The 26,540-nt window shown below is 37.4% G+C and overlaps 1 protein-coding gene across 5 annotated transcripts in view; it reads left to right on the forward strand.

The window, feature by feature from the left end:
* Positions 1–26,540, forward strand: part of ARID4B (AT-rich interaction domain 4B) — a 92,400-nt gene that overhangs the window by 2,380 nt on the left and 63,480 nt on the right. The gene's annotated exons all lie outside the window — the stretch shown is intronic.

Below are 26,540 nucleotides of genomic sequence, written 5' to 3' on the forward strand. Positions count from 1 at the left end.
GTGGGGTCTTGCACTATCAGAGTTGTGCCTACTGTCTGTGAGTATTATGTAAAATGTGTACTTAGTACTATATTTACTGCTGGAAATGGTAAATGACATGGTCTGTTTTAATTTCTAGATTGATCTGAGTTGCTGAGCACCAAACTAAGTCTTTTTGTATAGCTATTAAAGGTTTAGCATGTTTTTTTTTACTTTGGTGACTGAATGACAGTATCTTTTCAAATATCATATTTTAATTGTCCTCCTTATGATCCTTCTTTAATAAGTGTTAAGATCTAAAGGACTGCAGTGTCTTCATCATCAGAAGTAAACTATTTATGAATTTGCAACAACAGGCTGTAGAAACAGTATGATGCAGAGCTTTCCAATTGTGGCTCATTGCCTGGTGGGGATGCAGGAGATGGAAGCAAGAGAAATAAGAGGCAGTATAGGGATCTTTTTTCCCCCAGAAGAAAAAACACTTATTTAAATGACAGCTAAATTTACATATATTTCTAATATTCTTTTTCCATGTAAACAAATCTTACAGTTACCATAGAAATTAGGTTCAGATACTGTGGTTATAGAGCCATATAAATATGTAGATAGACAGTTGGGCGGATAAGGGGATCGGATCACAAGTGGAATGCAAAGTGTTTTGTGAAATAGTGACAGAGACACACTCAGTCTGAATTGAACATATAACCAATACTTGAAGTAGTAAATGCAGAAACCTGTTAACAGAGCCACATTTTTAAAAAGCTCCCAGTTTACTTATTCTTCAATAAGATTTGTGCTATTGTTGCATTTTTATTCATTTAAAAAATCTGGATTAATTCTGCCTGGGTGTTCAAGTGCTAAGTTTAAGTCTGCAGTTTTTGCAATTTGTGTGTGTGGTGTTAAACTTACATATGCCTGAGATAACTCCCAGTACTTTATTTACTATGCCCTGTAATGTTAAGTGAAGTTAATCTATAAGTCATTACATTGAAGCTTTAGTTGTCACAGTGAAACTTTTAACAGAATAGTAGCTCAACAGAAATTTCTAAGATTCAATAGTCTGACCAAGACTGTTTACTAAGATTTGAGGAGTAATGCAGTGCATCAGTCTTTCTGCCTGGCTTAAATTTGTAATTTATTTTGTAAGTTTACAGGGATACAAGAGAGTCCAATAAGCAGTAAGGGAGAGTGCTTAAGAGAAATATTAGCTTTCTGTTCGTATCACCACAAGATAACATTGACAATACTAGATCAAGGCACCATTTAAATATTACTATATATTTGCGTGCATTTATTTTGTGTGTGCCTCAAGGACACTTCATCATGTAAATGATTTAATGCTTTAAGGCCTAGGCTTACTTTGTGTCTGCTGGCTGCAGACTTGCTGCTGATGGCATGATTGAGACCTCTGTTTTGATTTATGCCTTGGTCATTCTTTAGGTGTGGAGGGTTGTGTATTCCAGTGCGTGAAACATTAAAACTGGATTCCTTGTCAGTATCTTTGTCTCTGGGTGAATTTGAACAACTTACTTAGCTTTACTGACTCATTTTTCCCCTCTGTGTAGTATGGATAGAATGTTTGTCATTCTTTGTAAAACACAGTGGGGTATATTTAGGAAGAATGCCAAGTCTTACTGATAGAAAGCTGTAAGTCACTCATGCTCTTGCGTTTCGGAACGCTCCGAGACGAGAGGTGTGCTGCCTGCTAAGAGATTACCACCTCCAGACCTGTTGGCGTAATTGTTTTCCCTGCAATAACCCAACTTAATCCAAGTAAGTAAAGTCCCTTGTATAAACTGGTAACTTTAGCCTATTAAGTAGTTCTATGGACTGCAAAGACCACTTGAAGGCAATCTTGAAATACCTTGAAATGTCTTACAAGAAGTATTCAAGTCTTGTCATAATTGTGCTCATTATTGTGATGTTCTGCTAAATCAGGCTTTCTCCAGTGTTGAATGACCTCTGATAGTAGTTAGTACAGCTGTATAGATAATGGCTAGGACAATTCGTATGTTGTAGTGAAGCTTTTTTTTTTTTTTTTTTTTTTTTAGTTTAGGCATATTCTGCAGATGTTCTTTTCACATTAAGTATGCTTTGGAAGCATGTCGATTCTGTTTGATTATTTAAAAACTAATTGCATGCCATCAAATTACTACCTACTAAGTAGGTAGCAATATATGTAAAAACATTATTATAGTTTGTTTTTATTTTTTCCCTGAAGTCAGGAAGTAAATTCCAGGAAAGCAGAGTCTCTGCTTTTAAAGGAAGAAATAAATACAAGCTCAGTTTCACCAGTGATTTGTACTAAGAACTATTTTAAATGCTCCTGAGATTTTTAATATGTATTGCAGCATTTGTTCAATATTTAAGTATGTGAATGAGGGTAATATACCCACTGTAGTTAAAAAGTTCACTGGTGACTGGAGATAAAAATAGTGGATGCATGTCCCAGAAGCTAGAGCAATGCACTGTGAATTAAGTGATCTGAAATGATTGTTTAAGTGTTTTGATGCTATTTGCATGTTAATGTTTTTCAGTCTGTGAAATATGAAATATTTAATGGTTGCAGATATTTCTGTTTGGTAGCCCTAGATGTTCCTGAGTGCTTGCTCAAAGCTGCCACACTGACAAGTAAGGGAAGTTGGATGTACAGTTCGTGGTGGATTGTTGTGTTTTGTTTTTAATTCATCCTGAATTTACGTTTTGGTTTCAGTAGTTTTTTCTTGTGACCTCTTCAGCTATCCACAGAGATCACTTGTGCACACTGATGCTGTAATTGCTTTCCCTTAAGGCCAGTCAGTCTGTTGCTCATGTTTTCTGCCAGTATGGGAGGAGACGAAAACGAAATATCTAGTAAACTTTTCAGTCACTAATTACTGACTTTGAGCACAAGTCAGCTGAAAGTCCTGTTGCTCTTATGCAGGCTGGAAACCAGTCATGGAATGTAGTGACCTTTCACTTTCTGGTTAACTATTTGAATTACAGCAGAAATGGAGATTTGTAGAGAAAGAGTACCATTAGAGTAGTTTTTGTGCTGGAGGTAGGAAAACAGGTAAGTCTTAAGAGGTGGGTTTTCCCTGTCATTTGTTTTTGCATTATGTAAAATTATTTTCTTAAATTCTGTCCTGATGTTCCAGTTTGAACAAGTGATCAGAGGCAGTTATTGACTTCCTCATGCTTGCATAATTATGTAGAAAGGAAAGCAAACACCACTTGCACCAAGCAATTACAAGCCATGTTGGAATAATCTATGTTATTTTGGAATTGGTTATTTGCACTTTTGAAATGCCAACCTTAGTATATTTTACAGTGACTAAACAACATGGAAGTCTTGAACTCAAATCTGCGTGTTTGGTATGTGACTGTTCAGTAGTTGAGTGTGTTGATAAGAACTCAAAGTTAATTAGACCACCTAGTGGAAAAAAGGCTGTATTAGACTGAGAAGACTAAAGTTGTAATGAACTATGAGCATTAGAAAAGTTAAAGTTGCCTGTATTATCTTCAAAGTTGGTGAAGGGTTTTTGGATCAACACTCATAGCAGCATGACTGTTGTATCAGGATACTGTCTAAGAAAAATCTTAGTAGACAGAATAATATATGTATCTTCACTAGGACACTTTTGAGATGGTTATTCAGTTCACTTTGTAATCTGAAACAAGTACGCATGTCGTGCAGAAGCATGCTGTCATGCACATTGTGTGCCTGTGTTTTCAAATAAATTCTGCATTGTAGCTGAGAAGTCTTTCAAAACAAAATGCAACGTTTTTGAGGTATCAAGCTTTACAATCACTGTCAAATACTTAACCCGTGTGCTTTGTTGGTCATGTGAGCTAAAAAGGGATAACTTCAAGAAAGGAGGAAGTGATACTGTTGTTGCAAACTGGTTTCAAATTTTTGTTTAAATCATACAGATACACACTTTTTTTTTTTCTTACAAATATATGCTTTTATAATAGGCTGAAGGAAAAAAAAAACCCAGATGTTGAGATTTCCTTGTTTGAAAAAGGTAACAAATTTTCTATAAAAACATAGACCTGAAATTTATTTGGCACCCTAATGTGATGGAACTAAATGCTAGATTATTTATTGGTTCATCCTTACTTGAAAGTAGTCAGCCTGTTGTGAGATGCAATAGTAGGTCCTCTACAGTTCTATAATAGGTGCTTCAGCTCTTTTTACAGGAATATAGGAATCTGAATAAACGTGGATCATTAACTGTTTTTGCCTTAAATATGATTCAGGTCACAGTTGAGAAATATTGGTAAGTCAGGGCTTGTATGGCTGCTTGCTTTTTAGTTGGCATGCTTCAATAACAAATATTTATTTTCTGCCTTTCCTATTTAGCACTTCAGTGTTGTCCTGGAAGTTATTGTGTTTACTATCAGTCACTGGTTATTTGCTTGTGTGTGCATGGAGTGGATTTTTAAGGACTTCTAGAAGATTTCAGAAGGCCTCTAGGGAACTAAGGAAAATAGTTTAGCCCTGTGTGTAAACTAAATGGTAGTAATTTAATAAGTGTTTTAATACTTTTTAAACAGGTATTGATGGAGTGTCATAAATCTGGGTGTTTGGTTGTGTTTGTTTGTTTGTTTTTGCTAACAGGGGTAACCAGATGAGAGGGGGAATTTGAGTACGTAGAAGATAGCAAGCCACTTTGGTATTCTGTACTTGACAAGACGTCTATTTTCTTTCTGAAGATTAGTTTGAACCAGGGAAGAAATTCAATAAAGCACTACTGTGCTTTTTTTTTTTTTTTTCCTTGGAAGGCAGCATATAAAGCAGTCATGACCTGTTTAGCAAGAAGTGTTTGTAAGCAAGCTCTGAGAAGGCAGCTGTGTGAGACTGTCAGAGCAGGGTGGTGGAGGGTGTTGTTGAGATACATGTAGAAAACTAGGACTGAGGTGACCCACCTGCATTATGTGCGACCACTGTGTGGCAGTGACTTCCTGAGTAAGTGTATATTAATTGAATGTTGAGTACTATTCTGGGGTTTCCTGAACCTGTGGGGAACACTATGAAGAAGATTCTGCTTATGAGCTAAGCAGAAATGTTGTGGTAGCTAACTATGAGAGGTCATTTTGGTTACTGTGAGCAAAAGCAGTAGTCATCTCCAGTTAACCTGGAGTTACTTGTTCCGGTTGCTGTTGTCTGTGAGTCTGTGTGCTCTGGAGTGAAGACAGTAGTCAATATGTCAAAGAAAAGACCTTTAAGTGTCCAGAACTCCCCAATTATGTAGTCTTTGATGATGGCTTTGGCAGACTACCGTAAGGAATATGCTATTTAGAAACAGCATTCTTCAGTTGTCATTTAAGCCAAGTGTTGCACAGCAGGTTACCTAGGTTGAACTAACTGGTGAATTACAGTGTTCTTGTGAAGAAGAGTGAGTTTGCTATTTTTCTCATTGTTTAATCTGTTGGCTTGTGCCCCAACAACCTACAGCAAAGGATTTGGTTTCATAAGTAGTTTGTGTAATTAAGTTTGTATGGTCATGGAAGAATATAGGTTTTTCGCCTCCTTCCACTCCTGGCTGTTCAGTCTTCTTGTCTTCTGTGCCAGCAATCCCGTTGTGTGATCCCAGGGTGGACTGAATCAAACTGAAGTTAACAACAATCAAATACTCTTAAATTGCAGCCAGTCACTGACCTGGCCGATTCCCACCATTGAGACGGAGGAGGGAAGGAGGGAAAAGCAGAAGTGCACCGAGACTGCTTTGGATTGGTTTAAACTGCTTGTGAACACACCTTCTTCCTCATCCTTCTGCCAGATTAGCAGTTTGCAGTCATTAGGCTAAACATGTTGTAAACTGTCTACATGTGAAATTGCCATAGAGTTTTTTCTAGGCTTACTTACTGACTAGAACACTACTTTTCTACTGGTTCAAAGTCCATGTTTTCTAGAAGGTGTTAGACAAAATGATTAAATGGAATTGATTATGTATCTTGAAGGTGACAAATAAAATTTAATTTTTTGTTATGATACACATTGATTTCAAGTTCAAAAGATTGAGAGATTTTAAAGAAGATATACTATTAGTCACAAGTATTTGTGAGGAGGCCAACATACACTTTGCTTCCCTCATTCCCCCAAGTTCTTATTCAATACTTAGAAAGAATACTGTTGAGAATAATAGTGTCTTTTCCCTGCTGAACTAGAGAAGCAGTTGGTATTATAGTTTTCTGTAGAGAAAATATTTATAAATATTAGGTTCCTATCCTGTAAAGGCTGCAGTCTTCACGTAACTAGTATTTATGTTAATACATTCTGTCAACAGGTATTTTTACCATTGGGTGGAAGAATTAAGCAATTATGCCACCCTTATTCCAAATGAAAACAGTTGCAAACAATAATTTGTGGAGAAATGACATCACTCTTTATTTTGACAAGGAAATCAAAGGGAAAAGAAGTCAAGCTTTTGATTCTGTGTATGTTAAGAAGGCCCATATATTTACAGGTATATTAGTGGAGACCCAGTGACAGTCAGGAGTTATTTCAGTTGGAGATGGCAGAGTAAGGTGTATAACACTTCCTGCCATTTACCAGAGAAACTTGGATGACATTTTTTATCTTTTCAAGAACTGGGATTTTTACTGAGCTTTTATCTGGGGTCCTTTCCCTTTTTCCTCTTTGATGCCTTTCTAACTAATTACTGATCATTGTTTACGCTGTCCTTTTAAGAGCAGGGAAATGGGATTTGGCTTAAGCAAAAGTCAGAACCAAGTGTATCTGATGCAAGGTTTCAGCTGGTAATAAATGTAATAGGGAGTAACTTTTTTGTGTGTTTGTTTTTTCACATTTTCTTATGATCTGAAAAAAGTGTTTCAGTTTGTGGCAGGGCAGCATGATCCACTGTGATATTTTTTTCTTTAGATTTTCAGCTGTCCTCTCAACAGCAGATTGCAAGTGCTAAATCTCTTATTTGTGCATTTAAAACATACATATTTTATCAAAGAGAGATGTAGAATATGTTGTTCTATGATCACAAAAAATGCTTTAAATTGGACTATAATGGTAGAAAGTAGACTTTCTCATATCCTGTATATGTGTGTAAGTGAAATATTTTTGTTAATGCTGTCACAGTTCGGTTATTGTAACTTCTTTTCCTGGGAGAAATAGTAAAAGTTTGAGACATTTTGGAGACGGGTTATACCAGCATTTCAGAATTCAGGAATTTCTAATGGAATATGTGTTTTCACTTTTTAACTTATTTTGCTGCACTGCTTATTGAAAGATAGATGTTACTGTTTTATGAAATGACTGTTACCTCAAATTAAATCACTTAACTTAGAAATAAAAGAGCTATAATCCCAATCTTTTTGGTTCCATAAATATAAAAGCATTTTTGAAGACATAGCAATAATTTTATGAATTTGCACTTCAATTTCTGTAGAAGGTTGTCATGCTAGATGTGCATCAGGGGAGACAGTGAAGTATTTTAGCATAAGTAAGACTGCACTATAGTTTGAAAATTTGAGTGTGATATATACCAATACCTTGCTGCCTGAAGCAGAGTCTACAACAGAGACAATAATTCAACTTTAGGTCATTTCTGTTTTGTGAATGCAGATTTATTCTGAGGTGCTCTTCCAGAACTTCATAATGACAGTACACATACGTTTACCCATAGAATATGATTTGGGTAACCGTGCAGTGTTTTTGTCATCTTTGTGGAAGTTTCATGCCTATTTTCATCCAATGTTGGATGAAGCTTAAAGCTTACATACGTTCTTTTACTTACAGATTACTTACTGGTGCAGTTTTTACATTGCTAAAAATCAAGTAGTACAAAAGATGATGTTACCTCATGATGGCCAGTATTGAATACATGCACTGGAATCTGCAAAGAGTTGCACTTCAAGTATATCCTACTATTCTTGATCCATTCTGGAATTGTGCTGCTGGGGCTGCTGTTTTAGCTGCGTTCCGTGGAATAATTTAACACTAAGTTCCAGAAAGTGTTAGTATGTGGATTAGATGTCTGTCTATAGTAATTCAGTTTTTCTCTGTTTGTAATTCTTTGGCTGTTGAGCTAATATTCTGATTTCAGTTTACTTTGCCTGATGGTAGCCAAAATGTTTGGATTGATAAGTTAAACATATTTAACTGGATTTAAAAAATGCCTTATTTCATACAATGACTTTTCTCTGTAATACAGAGTATATACTTAATAATGCAGGGTGATTTGGGGTTTTAAAGGCAAGTAAAGTGGATTAATTGCTTTTGTTACATTCTATATAGTAAGAAAAAATCTCTTTTGATGACTGCATAATAATATTATATTGATGACAGAGCGATAGGTGTGTATCTCACATTACAACTTTTTTCACTGGTAATGTGCATGGCATTGGTAGCATCTAAATAGCAACTCAGGTGGTAGTAGGTCAGTTTTAAACAAGTAGAATGTATTTGTCTCTCTTCAGTAGCACTCAGTTCAGTAAAATGATACTTACTTTGTTTTGCATTAAAATAGAGAACAATCCTACCTGTTTCTGACTGGAATTACTTGTTGTGCAGCAGCACTTAACTGAACATTTGAAATGGTGTAATAATATCTTAATTATGGTCTGACAATAAAAATTAAACTTCATAGCATCTATTGTGTGGAATAAAAATAATTAATGATACTTTAGCTGGCCTGATCAAGTTTCTCTAGTTGTGTATATTGTATTTACTTAGTTGGAATTTTGAGGAAGCAAATCAGATTTTACAATCTTCATAGAAATATATTTAAGAAAAGGGGGAGAAAATTGTAAACTTCAGGTGCTTGATACCAGACACATTCAGATACAGTTGCAGAACTTTGCTATCTTGTTGCTGTAGCTGGATATCCTTACTACTATTGCTCAGAATTAAACTTGGGAAGGAAAAAATACACTGCAATACTTGAATGCTATCTCCAAATGGGACTGCCCTGTGTTTACAAGAAAACCCTTTAGTCCTAAAGAAACTGTAACATCTTTTCCTTTGACTGTCAGTTTCTCTTAATACAGTTTTTGTGCCCACTAAAACAACACGTACACAAATGAGTATGTGGGCACAAATCAGTTGCTTAGAAGGGTCAGTGTGAACTCTTGAGCTGGACATTCTGCTTCTAGCAGTGGTAATGCACAATATTTCCATGAAAACAAATATTACAGGGGGCTGATTAGTCAGTATGGTAGCATTGGAAGATTAGGTTTATTCTTTAAGCCATGTATTTCAAAATTTCTCTTAAATTATTTTCTTCTGCTTAGGGAAAAAGTGTGGTTGATCATAAAAATATAATTAATTAGAATTTCATTGACATATGTAGTTGATACTGTAACCTGCTGATTTGACAAAGACACTGATATTTTATTGATAGGCATTGTGAGAATGCTGTGCTGTCTAGGGCACTGCAGAACTCTTCGGATGCCTCTAGTTGAACTTTTGAGAACAGAAGGAGGCTTCACGTGAAAATAACAGTAGACTTGTTGATGTACGGAAGACCATCAAGTAAAACTTTGATAGACTTTTTCACTTTCATTTTAGTAATCCTAAATGTTACTTTTTGAAAAGAGGCTAAAAAAATGAAGGTTTTAGTATAAGAAGCTTAAAGACTTTTATGAAAAAAATTGGGCTTTACAGAATAGCTTCAGCATACTTGAAAGCAGTGAATAGAGTCTTGTATCATCTGTGCAACTTCAAAAATTTTACTTTCTGTTCTTTAATATATTGAAGAATTTTGTGGAATCAGAACAAGGATCTTTCCTTAAATAGCCACTCCCTGGAAATGGCTGCCATTAGTCACAGGCTAAGCCAGCTGAATATGTTTTGGAAACAGGTGCAGCAATGAGTAGCCAAAGAAACTGAAGCATTGTGGGAAGTTAAATTGGATAAAAGGTATGAAACAAGTAGTCTAGGTCATTTAATTCTGTAATTTTTGAAAGGTAACCTAGCTGCTTGTATATTGTTCTTACTCCCTATAGTGCTATGGTGGCATTTTACTTTCTGTGTAGCAGGCATCTAAAAGATGTTAAAACTATTAATGATTATGCAGCACTTCACAAATCTCCTATTAAACATGTCTTCAACCTGTTATTTCTATTTTTTTAAATATCTGTGTTACTTTTAATGCTTCCATTCTTAGCTTGTTATGTGTATTTTCTGATGGAAAATTCTTGCAAGCGTTTTCAAATAGTAGAACTTAGTTGAACAGGAAAAGCTTGCATCTCTGCATTTAGCTTTTTTTTTTTTTTCCTTTCTTCTCCAAAACCTCCTTTCACAAACCTAAAGCTTAAATACTGAACTCTTACATTTAGATAGAGAAGAACTCTGGAATCAAGATGAATGCTGCAGCTGAAAGGGAGGAAAAAGAGAAATTACCAATTTCCTTGTATTACCCTTGCTACTGACCACACAGGAATATTTGGTTATTAGTGTTCTCAGAAAACGTGTTGAGATGGGAGAGGAGTTTGTATGTGTGCTTATATTTGTTAGATTTCTACAAGTTACGAATTGTGTTCCTACAAGTTAGGAAGCTTGTAAAACTAGCTCATAGGAGAATATCCTTAAAAGAATACTGTAGTTTATAGGAGGGGGAAAAAGTGAACAACCACCACCACCAAACAAAAACAAAAATGAAACAACAACAAAACAACAGTTGTGAATTTAAAATTTCAGTCATAACTTTTTTTTCTTATCCATTTCAAATGGTACTGAGTTACATATGTCTTCACACTTATTCAGAGGATATACTCCCGGTATTTTTATCTGTTAATCTGGGGAAGGTGGGATATGCAGATAAGTTGTGTGTCTTTTCACAACTTGGGGAGCAGGAGGAGGAGTTACAACTTTCTGAATAGTTTAAAGAACTGTCTGTCTGAAAGAAAAGTGCACTGGATAAAATAATTGTATACTTTTTTTCTGGCAGAAGATTACATTAGTGGAAACAAAGTGTATTCAATGGAATATTCTGCCACAGTAAGGCTCTTTAACATCTCCTGTAGTAGCTCAACCAGAAGTTGATTTGAGGTATGGGTTGCCTTGTGCAATGATTTGGGAAAGAAGCATTGCAATTTCTTTTGGGATAACTTCAGGTTCACTTAGTTGCTGCATCTCTTGGGATTTTATAGTGCAATGCAGTGCACAGGTAGCTGTGCCAATATGGAAGTAGTCCACTTGTCAGAGTACAGAGCTCAGCATGAGTTATAATTTACCATGTTATTTTTTTCAGGTAAATTACTCACTGTACTAATTTCTTTACTGCCCTAGCTATCCAGTGTCCAGCTTATTTAAGGCATCAATATTCTTCAAGATGTAGTAGGTACCTTAAATTCCCATGTTGTTTATTTTTTCCTCTCTCCTTTTTTTTACTGGAAGAGGAAGCTGAAGAATTACTTGACTATTTTGAAAGATGTAATATGCAGATACATATTTTAATTGTAGTAGGACTTATAGACAGTTCAAGGATGATAAGCCTGAACTTTAGACATCTCTGATGGACTAAGCCTAACATACTGCTGATGTTTTGTATGTATATAGTTATTGTATGCTATTTGTATCATAACTAATAGAATGTTTAATAATTGTTTGTTAGGAAAAAGAATCTGCTTAGAAAGAAAAATATTAACTAAGAGTAAAAGGGAAAAAAACATACGAAAGGATAGTCTATAGGACACTGAAAAATATATCTAGAATGTATCATGCCAAATACATTGCAAAGAGACCAGCATAGATATACCTATAAAGCATAATACTTTCAATCTCTAATTTCCAAAAGTTATTATGCAAAAGTATTTATTTATATACAGCCAGCCTCCCCCCCGCACCCCCGCCCCTATATTTTAACATCTAGAAATTACCTACTGTTCTTTAAAAGGTCTGGTTTGTTGGCTAGCTTGCCTGTGAATTTCATTCCAGTTTTACTCTGTTATAGTAACTGTTTCAAAAGTATAATTGTGGCATAGGGAATTCCTGGAAAGCCAAATATAAGGGACTAACTATTTTTAAGCCAAAATATTGCACTCTTAGTGTATTAGTTATTTTATCCAAATGAGATGGGCTTTGTTAGCTCTTGTGTAACCTTTTTCCCTGGAGACTAAAGAACAGCAGGTTACTGACTAGAAATAAAAGGCTAGTTTAGACCAGGAGTGAAGATCTGCAAAAATGTTCTGAATAAGGATTTGGTCACACCAGAACCTAAGGAAAAGTATCAGAATTGTACATATAGTTGAATTCAAAGATAGTCCAAAATGCAAAACAAATGAAAAATGCTTCAGTTTGGCTGATTTGCAAAATAAGACTCTGAAAAGTTATTTCTGGCACTGAGCTAGAAAGGAAGAAAGACTGTTGGTCTGTGTATGCTAGATCTGCTGAAGCCAGTGGAGAGCTTTGAGGACAGTTCTGCAAAGCAAGTCACTGGAAAGTGAAGCAGAACCTGTTTTGACTGTTCTGAAGTGCATCTTCAGGTTCTGTTACTTGTGTTTGGATCTTAGTGAATCTGAGCCTTACACTTTGTCTGAGATGAAAATAGCCTGTTTGGAAAAGCAGGAGAAAAGCAAAAGGCAAGCTGGTGGGAGAACTGAACTTTTTTCTGTAGGCGAGATACCTTTGTGCAATATGCTTTTGATTTAATATAGTCTGGAATGGGGACTTAGATGTGTGTATCTCCAAGTCTGAATCTTGCAGAAGAAACTAGATGCGAGAGGTATAATTGACTGAAATTATCTTCATAGTGATATTTAGCCTTCCTTTAGTTTATTTTTTTTTAGTAGCGATGTCAGGCTCTGTGAAGGGGGGAAGAAATCTGCATAGCCATATTCCTGCAACTGTAGCCTGTCTTTGAGTGCATGTGCTGTGTCAGCTGATGCTAGTGGGCTCCCTTGGTTAAATCCACATGGGACCCATGAGACTATTGAAATAATGTTTTCTCATATTTTGATCTCTTTGGGCTTACGGATGTAACCTGAAACTCAGGTTTTCTGGATCCAGTGTGCTTTAGTGTTTGCTATTGCTCTTAAACTCAATTGAGTTAGGATCTGTTTTTCCCTGTGGAAAGCAGTGATTTGTTCTGAGGAATTTTGCTTGTCCAGATGTATGATTCTGGAGAGTTTTCTTGTTCTACTCTAGATCTCTGCTCCTTGAAGGCCTTTTAAAGACTGTCTCAACACTGGGTCATTGTCCTGATACAAGTTCTCTGTCATCAGCTTTCACACTTTCTGGAATGTCAAACCAAACATTGTTATTTTTGACAGGACTGATGCCATTTATAAATTGAATTAACTCAAGTTTCTCTTCTGTGGGAGATCATGAAGTTTTTGAAATTAATATTGAAATTAGTTCTCAGTTTAAGATAGCACTTCTTATTTTACAAAAACAGGTTGATTAAAAATCCCCTATTTAGTTTGGTTCTGTAACAGAGTGGTAATGGTGCTTTGCTATTTTCCTATGAAAATTATCACTCTCTTTACTCCTGCAGAATGATCGGTTGAATTTTTTTCACCTGAAAAAAATGTTTAATTGGAAAAGCTAATACCTGCTTTGTTTGCAAATAGTGTGCAGTGGATATAAAACTTTATATGAACTGTTTTCTGAGTGCTGTTCACGTAGATTAGCCTTGGAATACAAACCTGCATTTCATCTAGCGACTACTCCAGTACAGCCAGGTTAAAGCCGCTTCAGGGATTTACTGGAGATGTTGGACTGAAAGCTGTTTCTTAGGCACCCAGATCTCTGACTTGCATTCAGGGGTGAAAGCCAGTTTAGAAAATCATTTGAAGAAGGAATAGTTAGCTTGATTATCTAGTTTTTTAAACCAACAGCAAACAAACAAAACCAACAAAAATGCAAACAAAACCCAACACAAGTAGTGTGGTAAATGTCATCTTCCTCTTCCAGCTAGGGGCTTCATACATTTGATTTTTAGAATTTGAAAAAAAAAAAGTTAGAAATCTATAGTATGCAATTAAAAGGTAACTACTGAAAAGGCTATCGCCTACACACATTAAGTGGTGGGGAAGAGGAGTATTTTTTGTTTTTTGAAATTTCTGTATTTTTTGTAAGAACCTTACAAATTCTGAACAGTGGTTATGGAGTGCTACTTCTTGTTATAGTTTGAGACAGACTGCCAGTTTACCCATTGATTTTTTTCTTCTACTTTGTTAATTCTGGTGTTTGATCTTACAGTGAAATGATTCAATTCACTGAAGTGGAAGAAAACTAGTTTAGCAAAAGTAACAGAAACAGATAGCTATTTGTTGAATTGATGAGTTAAATCACTTTAGCCTTTAATCAAACGTGTATCAGAACTGATGCAAAAGGGAGGATGGACAGGAAGAGGCATCATCCGTGTAGATTTGAGTTTGGAGGGCTAAGGCCTTCCCCTTCTAATCTCAGTTGTTAATTCAGCTCACAGAAGAAACATGAAAGAATACCCGATCTCTTTGACTGTTGGTGGTGATCCTGTAGCAGCACCTGTCAGTTTCAGAAATGGAGAACTTCTGTTCTCCAGTAGAGAGTAGATAGTGTCTGTCAACAACTTTGATTGTTTAAACCCATTTTATTTGATTTTATTTTTGATGGGTACTTTTTTGTTTGTTTTTGTTTTCTGCAGGTAGACAGAGATCTTAGAATATTTATCTTAGCATTCCTGGCTTTATTCTTTAAAGGACTGAAATAGTTCAACTAGACTGGTTTTCTAACTTTCCATAACGATCAAAACTGCATCCTGATGGACATTCAAAGTCTCCAGGAAAAAAACAAGTAAATGAATGTGACTTGCTGTCAGAACAGTTCTGTTGGATTAGATTTCTAGCAAAAACAAGTCATATACTTACTTTTGTACCAGTTAGGTCTTAAACCACAAGTTTTAGAAGTTTCCCATTAGTTCTCTAGAATTGAGGGCTGTTGTGATGCTTTGTTTCTTGGTATTTATTTTGTCAACTTACACAGTTCTACACAAGACAGATTTATATTTTTATTATTATACAGGTAGTTGTGTAGTTTTGGTTGCAGATACAGCAGAAACTGTCTGCTAGTAATTTCTCACTTAAAATTGCGTTCCTTTTTCTTTAAATAGCCCCTGTTTTTCTTCTTCCCCATCCAAATTGAACTAAAGGGCCTATTCCGTCTGTTACTTTTAACAGATAAAGCATTATGAGTATTGCAATTTCCAAAATCTAATAAGCAACTGTATTAACTACAAGCTATGTTACCAGTTTTTTTTTAAGTACTAAGAAAAATGCATTATGAACTTCTAATCCATTATAATGGGATGCCTTTGAGGCTAAAAAACCCCACAGCTGTAATAGCCACAAGATTGCAGGATTTCAGAGCAGTTAATACGAGTACAAGGCAGCCATCTTTGGCCTAAATAATTTGTTGAGAGGAAGTGGGGAGTGACTACAACAGTTGAGCTTTTAAAACTAAAAAAGTGAACAGATTGTTGCTGAGCGGAGTTGCGTACAGTGTATTTTTAAAATTAGTATTATGATAAGTAAGTTGAGCTCTAACCATCTAACCATCTATGAAACCATGTGTATACTTCCTGTCTGTCTGAGACATTGCACAAGTGCCTGGGGGTGGAAGAATGAATTTTGACACACATCAGCATGTATCAGAAGTGGTAATGCTGCTATTGCTTTTGCTGGAAAAGAATAGAGTGGTTTTCTGATCACTTTTGGTTACTTAATCAATGGGGTAATGTACAGAATCTTGAAAAGCATACATAACTCTTCAGAAATCTTTCCTGTTCTTTAGCCGCCTTTATCACAATATTGTGTTTCAATTGTGAGAGTTCCTTGTTGATGATAATTTGAGTGTGAATACCTATAGCCAGATTAGGCTTAGTCTGAACTACTACCTTGAACTTTGCTTGATCATTCCTTTAATGTTGTATTTAGTAATACTGTTGATTTAAAGCCTTTAAGAGATGGAGTATTAATTTCATCCTTTATGATCTCTCCAAGTAACTAGTTACACAGAATGTTAACATACTTTTTTTAAACCTAAAAGCTTTGTTCATTCTGAAGCCAGGGGACATTTTAGACTGCATTATTAAAAAAAAATCTTGCAATATTGCTTCTTTCCTATGCAATAAAAGAGCACTTCAGCGTGACACTGTGGGCCCAATCCAGTGAAGGACGGTAGGCAGCTGACCTGCAGGTGTTTGTGATGCTTCTCAGTGTGAGTAAGGGCACTGCAGAAGTCTCCTTTGTATTATGAACATGTAAGCATGTGGCACTGGATGCTCTGCTGCTGGGCAGAAAGACAAGAAGTCAGGTAGAAGCACTTTATGAAGTAGGGTATAATCTGTGGGATGGTTAGCACAGGACCTGTCTGCAAGCACCTACAACTCATTCAGACATCCCATTTCCTTTAAAGTGGTTCATGGTGTGGATTTGCGGTAGTCTGGGTCCTCTGGGGGAGAGAGCTGGGTGCTTTATTCAATAAGCCAAGATTCCCAGTACATAGAATTGAGAACTTTGCACGAGCTGCCTTTTAATTGAAGGTTTTAGCATTTGGGATTGAAGACAGCCAACAGGCTAAGCTGGGGAGCCATCAACAGTCAGCACACTTGCTAGAGTTTCATGGTATGGTATGTGCCACATTAACAGTTTGCTGCTATTGAAAATGGAATGTGCTGCCTGGTATTTCCTTGTCTCCTGGGGGACAGTTCTTGGGGAAAAATAGCCAATAAATAAATGGAACATGAGACAATGTCATAGTCATGCCAAAAAGGCAAATGTCATGCTGGAATGTTGAAGTATTATTTGAAAATCATGTGAAATAATTGGTTTGTTTTTCTCGCAATCAATTAGGCCATACCTATGTCAATTTTTGGGCACCAACTTGAAGAAGTATGTGAGGTAATTAAATCAAACTCCAGAGGAAAGCAATTAAAAGTATAGGGTGTCTTAAAAATATGACCTGTAGGTAAAATTTACACAATAACCTTTTGTTGTTGGTTGTTTTTTATAGAGATGAGATTACTCTAAGGAGTTGCATCTCTTGAAAGCCACAAAGCAAAAGCACACTGGTCTCCATGTGCAATATTGATAAGACAAGCAATAACAGCAGCAGGGAGTATTTAGATGAGATGTTATGGAAAACTCTGTAAGCACTGGAATATGTTGTATGCAGAGAGTGTGAAATATTCACTCCTGAATTTAAGAATAGCTATGACAGACATCTGTTATGAATAATGCAGCTAAAATGATCCTACTGAGAGGAATGGCCTTGATAACCTTTTATATGTAATTTTTTGTTTTGTTTTGTTTTTTTTTTCCCAGAAATCTCATCCATCCTAATTGAGTCTTCAATTAAGTGGTTAGATCAAGTTATTTCAGACACTCTGTAGGTATTTTATAAACTCATTTTCATAGTTGTGTCTGAATGTCTTGTCCTTGGCCAGCAGTTTTACACTGAATGACTAGGCAGCAGTTGAGGGAGCAGGGCAGAGTTAAACATCTCACCTCTGCTGTCTAAAATTTCTTATGTTGCTCTATAGTGTTAGCCATCTTATATTACCGTGCTTTCGGCAGACTCTTGTGTACAGCTGGCTGCTACAAACACATTTTGTCTCTAGAACAACAGTGCACACATTCGTAGTTCCTGAATACTTGGATTTCTGCATAGCTCTGATGTGTAGATCGGTTGTGCTTAATTTACTAAATAAACTGCCTTTAGGAGAGATTGATTCTTAATAAGAAAAATACTGTATTTTCAGCTCGTTTCGTATTTACTTTTTTTGTTTCCTATTGGTTGACAGTTGTATATAGCTTTAATATTACTTTTGGTACTCCCCCATCATTCTACAAGTTAGCAACAATAACAGAAAACAAATCCAAAGGCTAGATGTGATTTTTTTTTTTTTTTTTTTTTTTACCAGAGTAATTATGTAATTTAATGTGTTATTTTGTTACATTTTTAATGTGGTATTTAAAAAGTCCTTTATATTAAATTACAGATCAGCTATAGTAATGATGTAATACAAATATGCAACATAATGTCTTAAAATTTTTAGAATTTAGAATATAATTTTATCAATACATATTTAAACATTACAAGACTGAGAAAATCATAGCTGTAATTAGTGAGTTGACCTGGGTCAACATTTGAGAAATCTCATTCTCCTGGGGGTGTTTTGGATGAGTACGTCATCCATTCAGCTTTCTCTTTCTGTTCTAATCTAGAAATAAAAATAAATCCTCCCCCCCATTTCCGTCCCAATAATTTGTTCAGAAAGTTTTGTGCTAAGTATGGAAATAATCCAAGGCAAGAAATTTTCTTTTGTATTTATAGAAAAAGCAGTCATGGTTTATGGTTTGTTATGTTTTTCTTTTTAAGGTTCAGGTTTTCAGATTGTTATGAATTTACTTCTGAAGCTCTACATGATAGAAAATATTTTAAAAAATCTATTATAATGAACAGAACCTTAACATGCTACAATTTCAGTGAATAAACTCAATATTCTTAGAAAATGATCCTATTTCTTGCTATCAGTTTTAACTGTCTAAAAAGATTGTTATATTTTTGTGTCAGCCAAAATGATACAAACAGTTCCTTTCACATATATAGATTTTTCTGTCCTATATAGTGTTCTACTGATTTTTTTTTTTCTTTTTTGAACTAACTCATTAAAAAGAAAACAATCGTTAAATTATCTTTGAGTGGAACTAGAAATATTGCCAAAGAATTATCAAATGGTTTTAAAAACAATGTTTTCTTTTCTCTTGAGATTCATTCTTAATTTTTCAGACTTCATATGGTCCTATATTTGTCACTTGATCATGTTGTTCAGGAACAGCCTGGACTGGTTTGTTTGGTTAAACTATCAAATAATCTTTTGTTTAAATCCATTTGGAACACAAGCATATCATTATCATATCATTCTTTTCAGTGCTTTGAAACGTCCCAAGTTTTTCAGAGCATAAGCAGCATCTTTAGACAGAATTGTGGCACATTTTTAAAATTGTGGCAAGTTATTCTGACTGAATAATTTAAACAAGGCTCCTAAGCATTATCTGAAGCTTTTAGTTGAAAAAAAAAGTCAAGAGAAAGATTTAATGTAATATATTTTCAAGTGCAAAACAGGTGTCAAGGACATTCTTTTTACTAAATTATTTTACCCTCTAATAACAAACATATTATTGATTGCTTCATTATTTTTTTTTTGGTCTTAAAATTCTTCATACCTGAATGTGTTTTTGTTCTTGCACTAAACACATGAAACATGAAGTCTTTCAGGTATCTGTGACTAAAAAGTCTTAATTGAGAAGCTCCTTAATTCAAGTTAATTATTACATTTTTTTTTAATCTATACTTACGTAGAAGCTTAATGTTCAGACTTCTCTTGGAACATATCAAAAAAGTCTGACTGAAATTAATGAACTTGCACCATTTGCAGTATTAAACTATAATGCTAAGTAGTTTGAATATTTGGTTAAACCTTACAGAAAAATTGAAGTCTGGTAGCCATGCCAGTGACTGACATCCAAAAAGATCTTATGTTCAGAGAGATAAACAGCAGAAACAGGCATTCAAAGTATCTTTCCTTTATGCGGTTTTTCAGCAATACAGAACAAGAGAAGACCTGCAGAAGGAATTGTAAAGAATTGGCATTATTTTTAGTGAGACTGATCAGTAGTTCATGAGGGATTGATTAAATAAAACATTTTATAGAGTGATACGCTATAATGATAGAAAGAATACAGAATTCCACTATTAGATCTGGAAGTAGCAGAGAAACATCGAATGCCTACTTTCCTTTGAGTAAGTTATGCATTAGCCCCATTCTGCAAACTTGAAAGTCGGTACGTGCCTGCTGGTTTGCGTTGTTGTGCGGGAAGTCTGTGACCAAATTAGGAACAGAATTGGAATTCAGTGGTTTTTATTCAATGTGGTAGGGAAAACAAAACAACAAAAACAAACGATGAAATACTGTATTTTTTCTGGATTGGCTGTTTTGAGTAGAAGTGCCATAATTACAGTTTCAATGTTTGAAAATGACCCTACTCAGTAAATTTCTGATAGAGAATGAAGTTGTTCTTCAATAACAGTTAGGATAGACTGAGTTTTAAATCTTTTTCTTTAAAATCTCTCTCATTCTCTGACTAGAGTTAAAATATTTTTATAATTCTGTATCCATGAACTTGGTGTAGTTCCAAAACCAAAACAAGTAGTGGTGTTACTAATTCCATACAAATTTAACTTTATACAGATAAGTAAAAATAATGAAAATCTATTTTGCATTTAAAACAATTACATTAAATAAAGGACGTATCAGCTGTGTGGTTACTGAATTGAACTTTTTTTTTGGGTCACTTCATCCTTCGTGGTGTTAGAAGCTATAAATCCTTTCTACATAGCTCATTTTTAAACAGAGAAGAAAATCAGCTTTTGCACCTTTCCAGATTTTTAAGAATTTTAAATAAGCTAAGCATTGAACTGTTCTGACTGAATAATTTGAATTAAAGTAAATATCCCCTTTGCACCTGTAGAGAACATTAAAGCTGTCAGAAGTTGGTTTAATACTTTGGACGTCTGTCCACTGGATTCTGGTAACTTCCAACTTCACGGGGTGGGAGGAAGAGAGGAGGAAAAGAGGAAATGCCACAATTATATGCTGTATAAATATTTGCTTGCACGACTGGTGAGGTGTTACTTGGAACTTTCTGTAGATTTTCAATTGAAACTTGAAATAGGTTTCATAACAAGAAGCTCCCTGTGCCCTCACCTTTTTAATTTCGAAAGGTTCTGTTTGAGCATGATGTTCCTACAGTGATTTTTATTTGTGGGCAAAATGTTGATAATATTAAACCATTTTCTGTTAGAAATTTCAAAATTATTAGTTTTGCCTTTCTCCGAAATGTACAACAGTAACAAAAACAAGCCAAAATCTAATTTTTCATCCAGAAGAAAATTTGTCCTAAGCACACTCTTGGGCTTTCATGCAATAGCCTTTTTATATGAAAAACATCACTGCCCTTCATTCTATGTTGTAGTTTCTAAGTCTGCAGAAAAATTCTTTCTGTTTCCCACTGCAGTGTTCTCGTTTCTGGGAGATGGAACATGGGGCAACGGATTTCCTTTTTTTTTTTTTTTTTAATTTTTAACAAGTTATCTTCTGGGCTTCAATCTTTGTTTCAGATGTTGCATTTGTCTCTGAGGAGTTATGTGCCTCATTAACAAGGTTGTACAAGGGTTTTAAAAGTTTCTCATCATGGTTGCTCTGAAAATCAATGAAGAATGTATTTGAAATCAACTATATGTATATTATCTACCAAACTGAGTGCATTAAATGAACTATAGTAATAGTCTCTTTTACTGAAGATGTTATTTACTCTAAAGTTGAGTGCCTTCCTAATCACAGCAGGTTGAGCTGTAAGCAAAATCTTGCACTCTTAATTACACTCAGTAATATTGTTTAGTAAGAGATTGATTCTGTAGTGTGTGAGCATGTCTCTCTCTTTACGTGAGAGAGCAACTACAATGTATTGAGTATTGTCCAGGCACGGATGAGGAGCGAGTTGAGAGTCTATGGGTGAGAATTAAGGGGCAGGGTGGCAGGGGTGATACTGTTGTGGGTGTCTATTACAGACCACCAGATCAGGGTGAGGAAGTTGATGAGACCTTCTACAAGCAGCTGAGAGCAGCCTCACAGTCACAGGCCCCGGTTGTTGTGGGGGATTTTAACTTCCCTGATGTTTGCTGGAAGTACTACTCAGCCAGCCAGCCACAGTCCAGGAGGTTCTTCCAGTGCCTTGATGATAACTTTCTGATGCAAATGGTGGAGGAGCCAACTAGGAGAGGAGCACTGCGGACCTCATCCTCACTAACAAGGAGGGTCTGGTTGAAGCGGTAAAGGTTGAGGGCTGCCTTGGTTGCAGCGACCATGAAGTAGTGGAGTTCAGGATCTTGTGTGGCAGGAACAGAATAGCAAGCAAAATTGAAACCCTGGACTTCAGCACAGCAAACTTTGGCCTTTTCAAACAATTGCTAGGGGAAGTCCCATGGGCAAGGCTGCTTGAAGGTAAAGGGACCCAAGATAGTTGGTTAGTGTTCAGGGACTGTTTCTACCAGGCTCAAGATCAGAGCATCCCGACACGTAGGAAGTCAAGGAAGGGAGTCAGGAGACCTGCATGGTTAAACAGGGAGCTGCTGGGTAAGCTCAAGTGGAAGAGGAGAGTTTATAGATCATGGAAGGAGGGGCTGGCCACTTGGGAAGAATATAAGGCTGTTGTCAGAGGATGTAGGGAGGCAACTAGGAAAGCTAAGGCTTCCTTAGAATTACACCTGGCGAGAGGGGTCAAGGACAACAGAAAGAGCTTTTTCAAATACATGGCAGATAAAACTTACACCAGAGGCAGTGTAGGCCCACTGATGAACGAGGTGGGTGCCTTGGTGACGGAAGATACAGAGAAGGCAGAGTTACTGAATGCCTTCTTTGTCTCTGTCTACTCTGCCGGAGGCTGTCCTGAGGAGCCCCGTACTGCTGAGGCCCCAGAGGAAGTCAGGACAATGGAAGAGTTTGCCTCAGTTGATGAGGACTGGGTTAGGGAGCAATTAGGCAATCTGGACATCCATAAATCCAGGGGTCTAGATGGGATGCACCCACAGGTGCTGAGGGAGCTGGCTGAGGTCATTGCTGGACCACTCTCCATCATCTTTGCCAAGTCGTGGAGAGGTACCTGAGGACTGGAGGAAAGCAGATGTCACCACAGTCTTCAAAAAGGGCAAGAAGGAGGACCTGGGTAACTATAGACCGGTCAGCCTCACCTCCATTCCTGGGAAACTGATGGAACAACTTATCCTTGGTGCCATTTCAAAGCATATCAAGGATAAGAGGGTCATTAGGGGCAGTCAACATGGCTTCACCAAGGGGAAGTCATGTTTGACCAATCTCATTGCCTTTTAGGAGAACATAACCAGGTGGATAGATGATGGCAGAGCAGTGGATGTGGTCTACCTTGACTTCAGTAAAGCATTTGACACAGTCTCCCACAGCATCCTTATAGCTAAGCTGAGGGAGTGCAGTCTGGACAATTGGGTAGTGAGGTGGACTGCAAACCGGCTGAAGGAAAGAAGCCAGAGAGTTGTGGTCAATGGGGCAGAGTCCAGTTGGAGGCCTGTATCTAGTGGAGTGCCTCAGGGGTCAATACTGGGACCAGTACTATTCAATATATTCATCAACAACTTGGATGAGGGAATAGAGTGTACTATCAGCAAATTTGCTGATGACACGAAGCTGGAAGAAGCGGCTGACATGCCAGAAGGCTGTGCTGCCATCCGGTGAGACCTGGACAGGCTGGAGAGTTGGGCAGGGAAAAATTTAATGAAATGTAACAAGGGAAAGTGTAGAGTCTTGCGTCTGGGTAGGAGCAACCCAAGGTTCCAGTATAAGTTGGGGAATGACCTATTAATGAGCAGTGTAGGGGAAAGGGACCTGGCGGTCCTGGTGGACAGCAGGATGACCATGAGCCAGCACTGTGCCCTTGTGGCCAAGAAGGCCAATGGCATCCTGGGATGTATTAGAAGGGGGGTGGTCAGTAGGTCAAGAAAGTTTCTCCTTCCCCTCTGCTCTGCCTTGGTGAGACCGCACCTGGAATATTGTGTCCAGTTCTGGGCCCCTCAGTTCAAGAAGGACAGGGAACTGCTGGAGAGAGTCCAGCACAGGGCAACAAAGGTGATTAAGGGAGTGGAGCATCTCCGTTATGAGGAAAGGCTGAGGGAGCTGGGTCTCTTTAGCTTGGAGGAGACTGAGGGGTGACCTCATTAATGTTTACAAATACATAAAGGGTGAGTGTCACGAGGATGGAGCCAGGCTCTTCTCAGTGACAGCCAACAGTAGGACAAGGGATAATGGGTTCAAACTGGAACACAAGAGGTTCCACTTAAATTTAAGAAGAAACTTCTCAGTGAGAGTGTCAGAACACTGGAACAGGCTGCCCAGGGCGGGTTGTGGAGTCTCCTACTCTGGGAGTAATTCAAAACCCGCCTGGACACATTCCTGTGTAACCTCATCTAAGTGTTCCTGCTCTGGCAGGGGGATTGTACTAGATGATCTTTTGAGGTCCCTTCCAATTCCTAACATTCTGTGATTCTGTGAACTTACTGCAGTTTGAAAATACTTAAGGTAATAATCTTAAAGTTCAATATCTTGGTAATTGGGCAGAAAGTTTTTTAATGTGTTCTTTGTGGTTTTGTTTGTTTGTTGGTTTTGTGTGTGTGCGTGTGTGTTGTTTGTTTTTTTTCCCTCACCTGTTTTCATGAAAACAGTTCTTCAGAACTTGTCTAGGACATGTTGGATTTACCTGTTTTCCAAAAAATAATGTCATTTTTGAAAAGGAAGTATTTTCAACCATTCATTACCCCAGACTGTCTGAAACCCTGTTGGGATGACTTTGAGGTGACTGCTAATTCTGCAGAATGGAATGGGAGTTTCTTACTGGCTATGTGAAACTTTTGCCTATCATTATCATAGATTGATTTTAGTTGGAAGAGACCATCAAGATCATCAAGTCCAACCATTAACCCAGCACTGGCAAGTCCACCACTAGAAGACTTAAGGATCTGTCTGGATTTTGGGTTGAAGTAGTGGGGTATCACTGGTGTTTTTTCCCACTAATTTGTGAGATTGAAGATGACTTAGATTGGAATAGTCAAGTATGTATGTGATGGTTCTATTTGCAAACTGGGTGCTTCCATGTTAAATTACGGAAGATGTTGAAACCACGAGAAAACACAGCCTTTGGAAGATAACTTCAAATTACTGTAAATGACAGGAAAAAAAAGTTTTGCCACTGTTCCTTTCTTAATATGAATGAGAAAAAAAAATAGATGTTGAGGCTCATGAATTTTCTTTTTTAAACTCAATAATTGATGCCTGGCAATGAGAAGGGGGAGAAGATATTGAATCTTGAATAAGCTTTTTTTGAACCTTGGTTTTCGAAAATTAAGAGATGTTAAATTACCATTTTAAAACTAAAACTAGACCTTCTTTTCAGTAGTGTGTGTGGGTTTTTTTTTTTTTTTTTTTTCTTCTTGAAAATGTTTCACTAGTTTCTTGACTTCAGAGTCTTGTAGAGTAGGTAAACACCAAATTTTGTATGTTTAATGCAAGCTGAAATCCTGGCTTTTCAATCTTTGTATCAATGTGAGACAAAGGGAATGTACAGACCAAGTTTTCTCTTTGCGTATTAATCTGAAAGTGGTCCTGCAGGCTTTCCTACTAAGAATGTCTGCTATATTTCTAGATTGAATGTGTAATCTTGTTTTCATGTGGTTTACTTGGAACATCCTGTGTGTGGTGCAGAGGAATACAGACCAGGAGACAGAGTTAACATATTCAACAGAGACTGTATTATATGTGCTTGTAGGCACAAGGCAACGTAAAGCAATTTTATCAGCTGCTGTACGGTATGACAGACTTTACAAAGGAATTAGAATATCCTAGTGCAGCACAGTTGAAAGAGGAGGTGTGAGGGCGATTTCATCCCACGTAGATGGAAAATATCTAAATGTCTGGAAAAACTGGAAAACTGACCTCTTTAACAGTCTTAAAAAGTATGTGAAAGCACGATGCTACCGTTTTAGATTGCAATGCTAAAATGTTTATTCCAAAGTGCTCTGGAGGGGTCTGTGTGTTTCCTCCCTCACACTTGGAAGACCCGAACTATTAATACTGATGTAAATGTCCAAATTCAGAAGATGTGCAGGTTGTTTTATGATGCGGGCATCTAGCCATTTATCAGTCCTTCCAAGTATAATCAGCTCAAGGGCCGCAGCAGAACCCTTCCAGCAGCCCGCTTTGCCTGCCAAAGAAAATTCAGCCACTGAATTGGTGGAAATTGCTGACTGGTCACCTAGAGACTGCTCCTTATTTAAGTGGTAAACCAGCTTTTCAGCTGCGGCAGCCTGTGCTGTGCATAGAAAACCCCGTCTGTGTACAGCAGTTATGAATTGAGAGAGCAAAGAAACTAGTCATCCTATTTCCATTAATAAAACAAAATTAAGTAGTAATAGTAGTAGCATGGCAGTTGCCCGTTAGTTTGGGTTTCCTGACAGAAGGTGCAAAACGGCAGGGAATCCTTTTCTTTTTATCCCTTCTTGCTCACCCAAGAGAATACCAGAAATTATTACAGTTGGTTTTTGACTGTTGATTTAGGACAGAGAACCTAACGAGCACCTGAGTGCTGTTCCGGCGGAGCGGCAGCCCCAGCGGCAGTCAGCAGCGCGGCCGGCCGGGCAGAACCGCCTCGCAGGCGCCTGCGGCCGTTTGCCGGTACCGCCTGGGACGGGGTCCGCCCGGCGCCGCTCAGGTTTTCCCGGGCGAGGCGGGCTCAGCGAAGTGCGGGTTGGAGGCAGGACCAGGCAGACGCCGGGAGTCGGCACGGCTGCAGCAGCGGCTGGCTGCCGGGAAGCTCTCCGAGCAGCTTTACCCGGCAATCGCCTTAAAGGGACAAATTTAGTTTAACGGCAATCCGCGCTTAATCTGCCGGAGCCCCGGGCACCTTCGCGGGGGAAGGGAGGGAGGCCGGCCGCAGGCAGAGAACCCTGGGTGCTGGGTCGGGCAGCCAGAAACTTCTGGCAGTTTCCCGGCTTG

This window comes from Patagioenas fasciata, chromosome 3 (genome assembly GCF_037038585.1).
Source record: "Patagioenas fasciata isolate bPatFas1 chromosome 3, bPatFas1.hap1, whole genome shotgun sequence".
Taxonomy (NCBI): Eukaryota; Metazoa; Chordata; class Aves; order Columbiformes; family Columbidae; genus Patagioenas; species Patagioenas fasciata.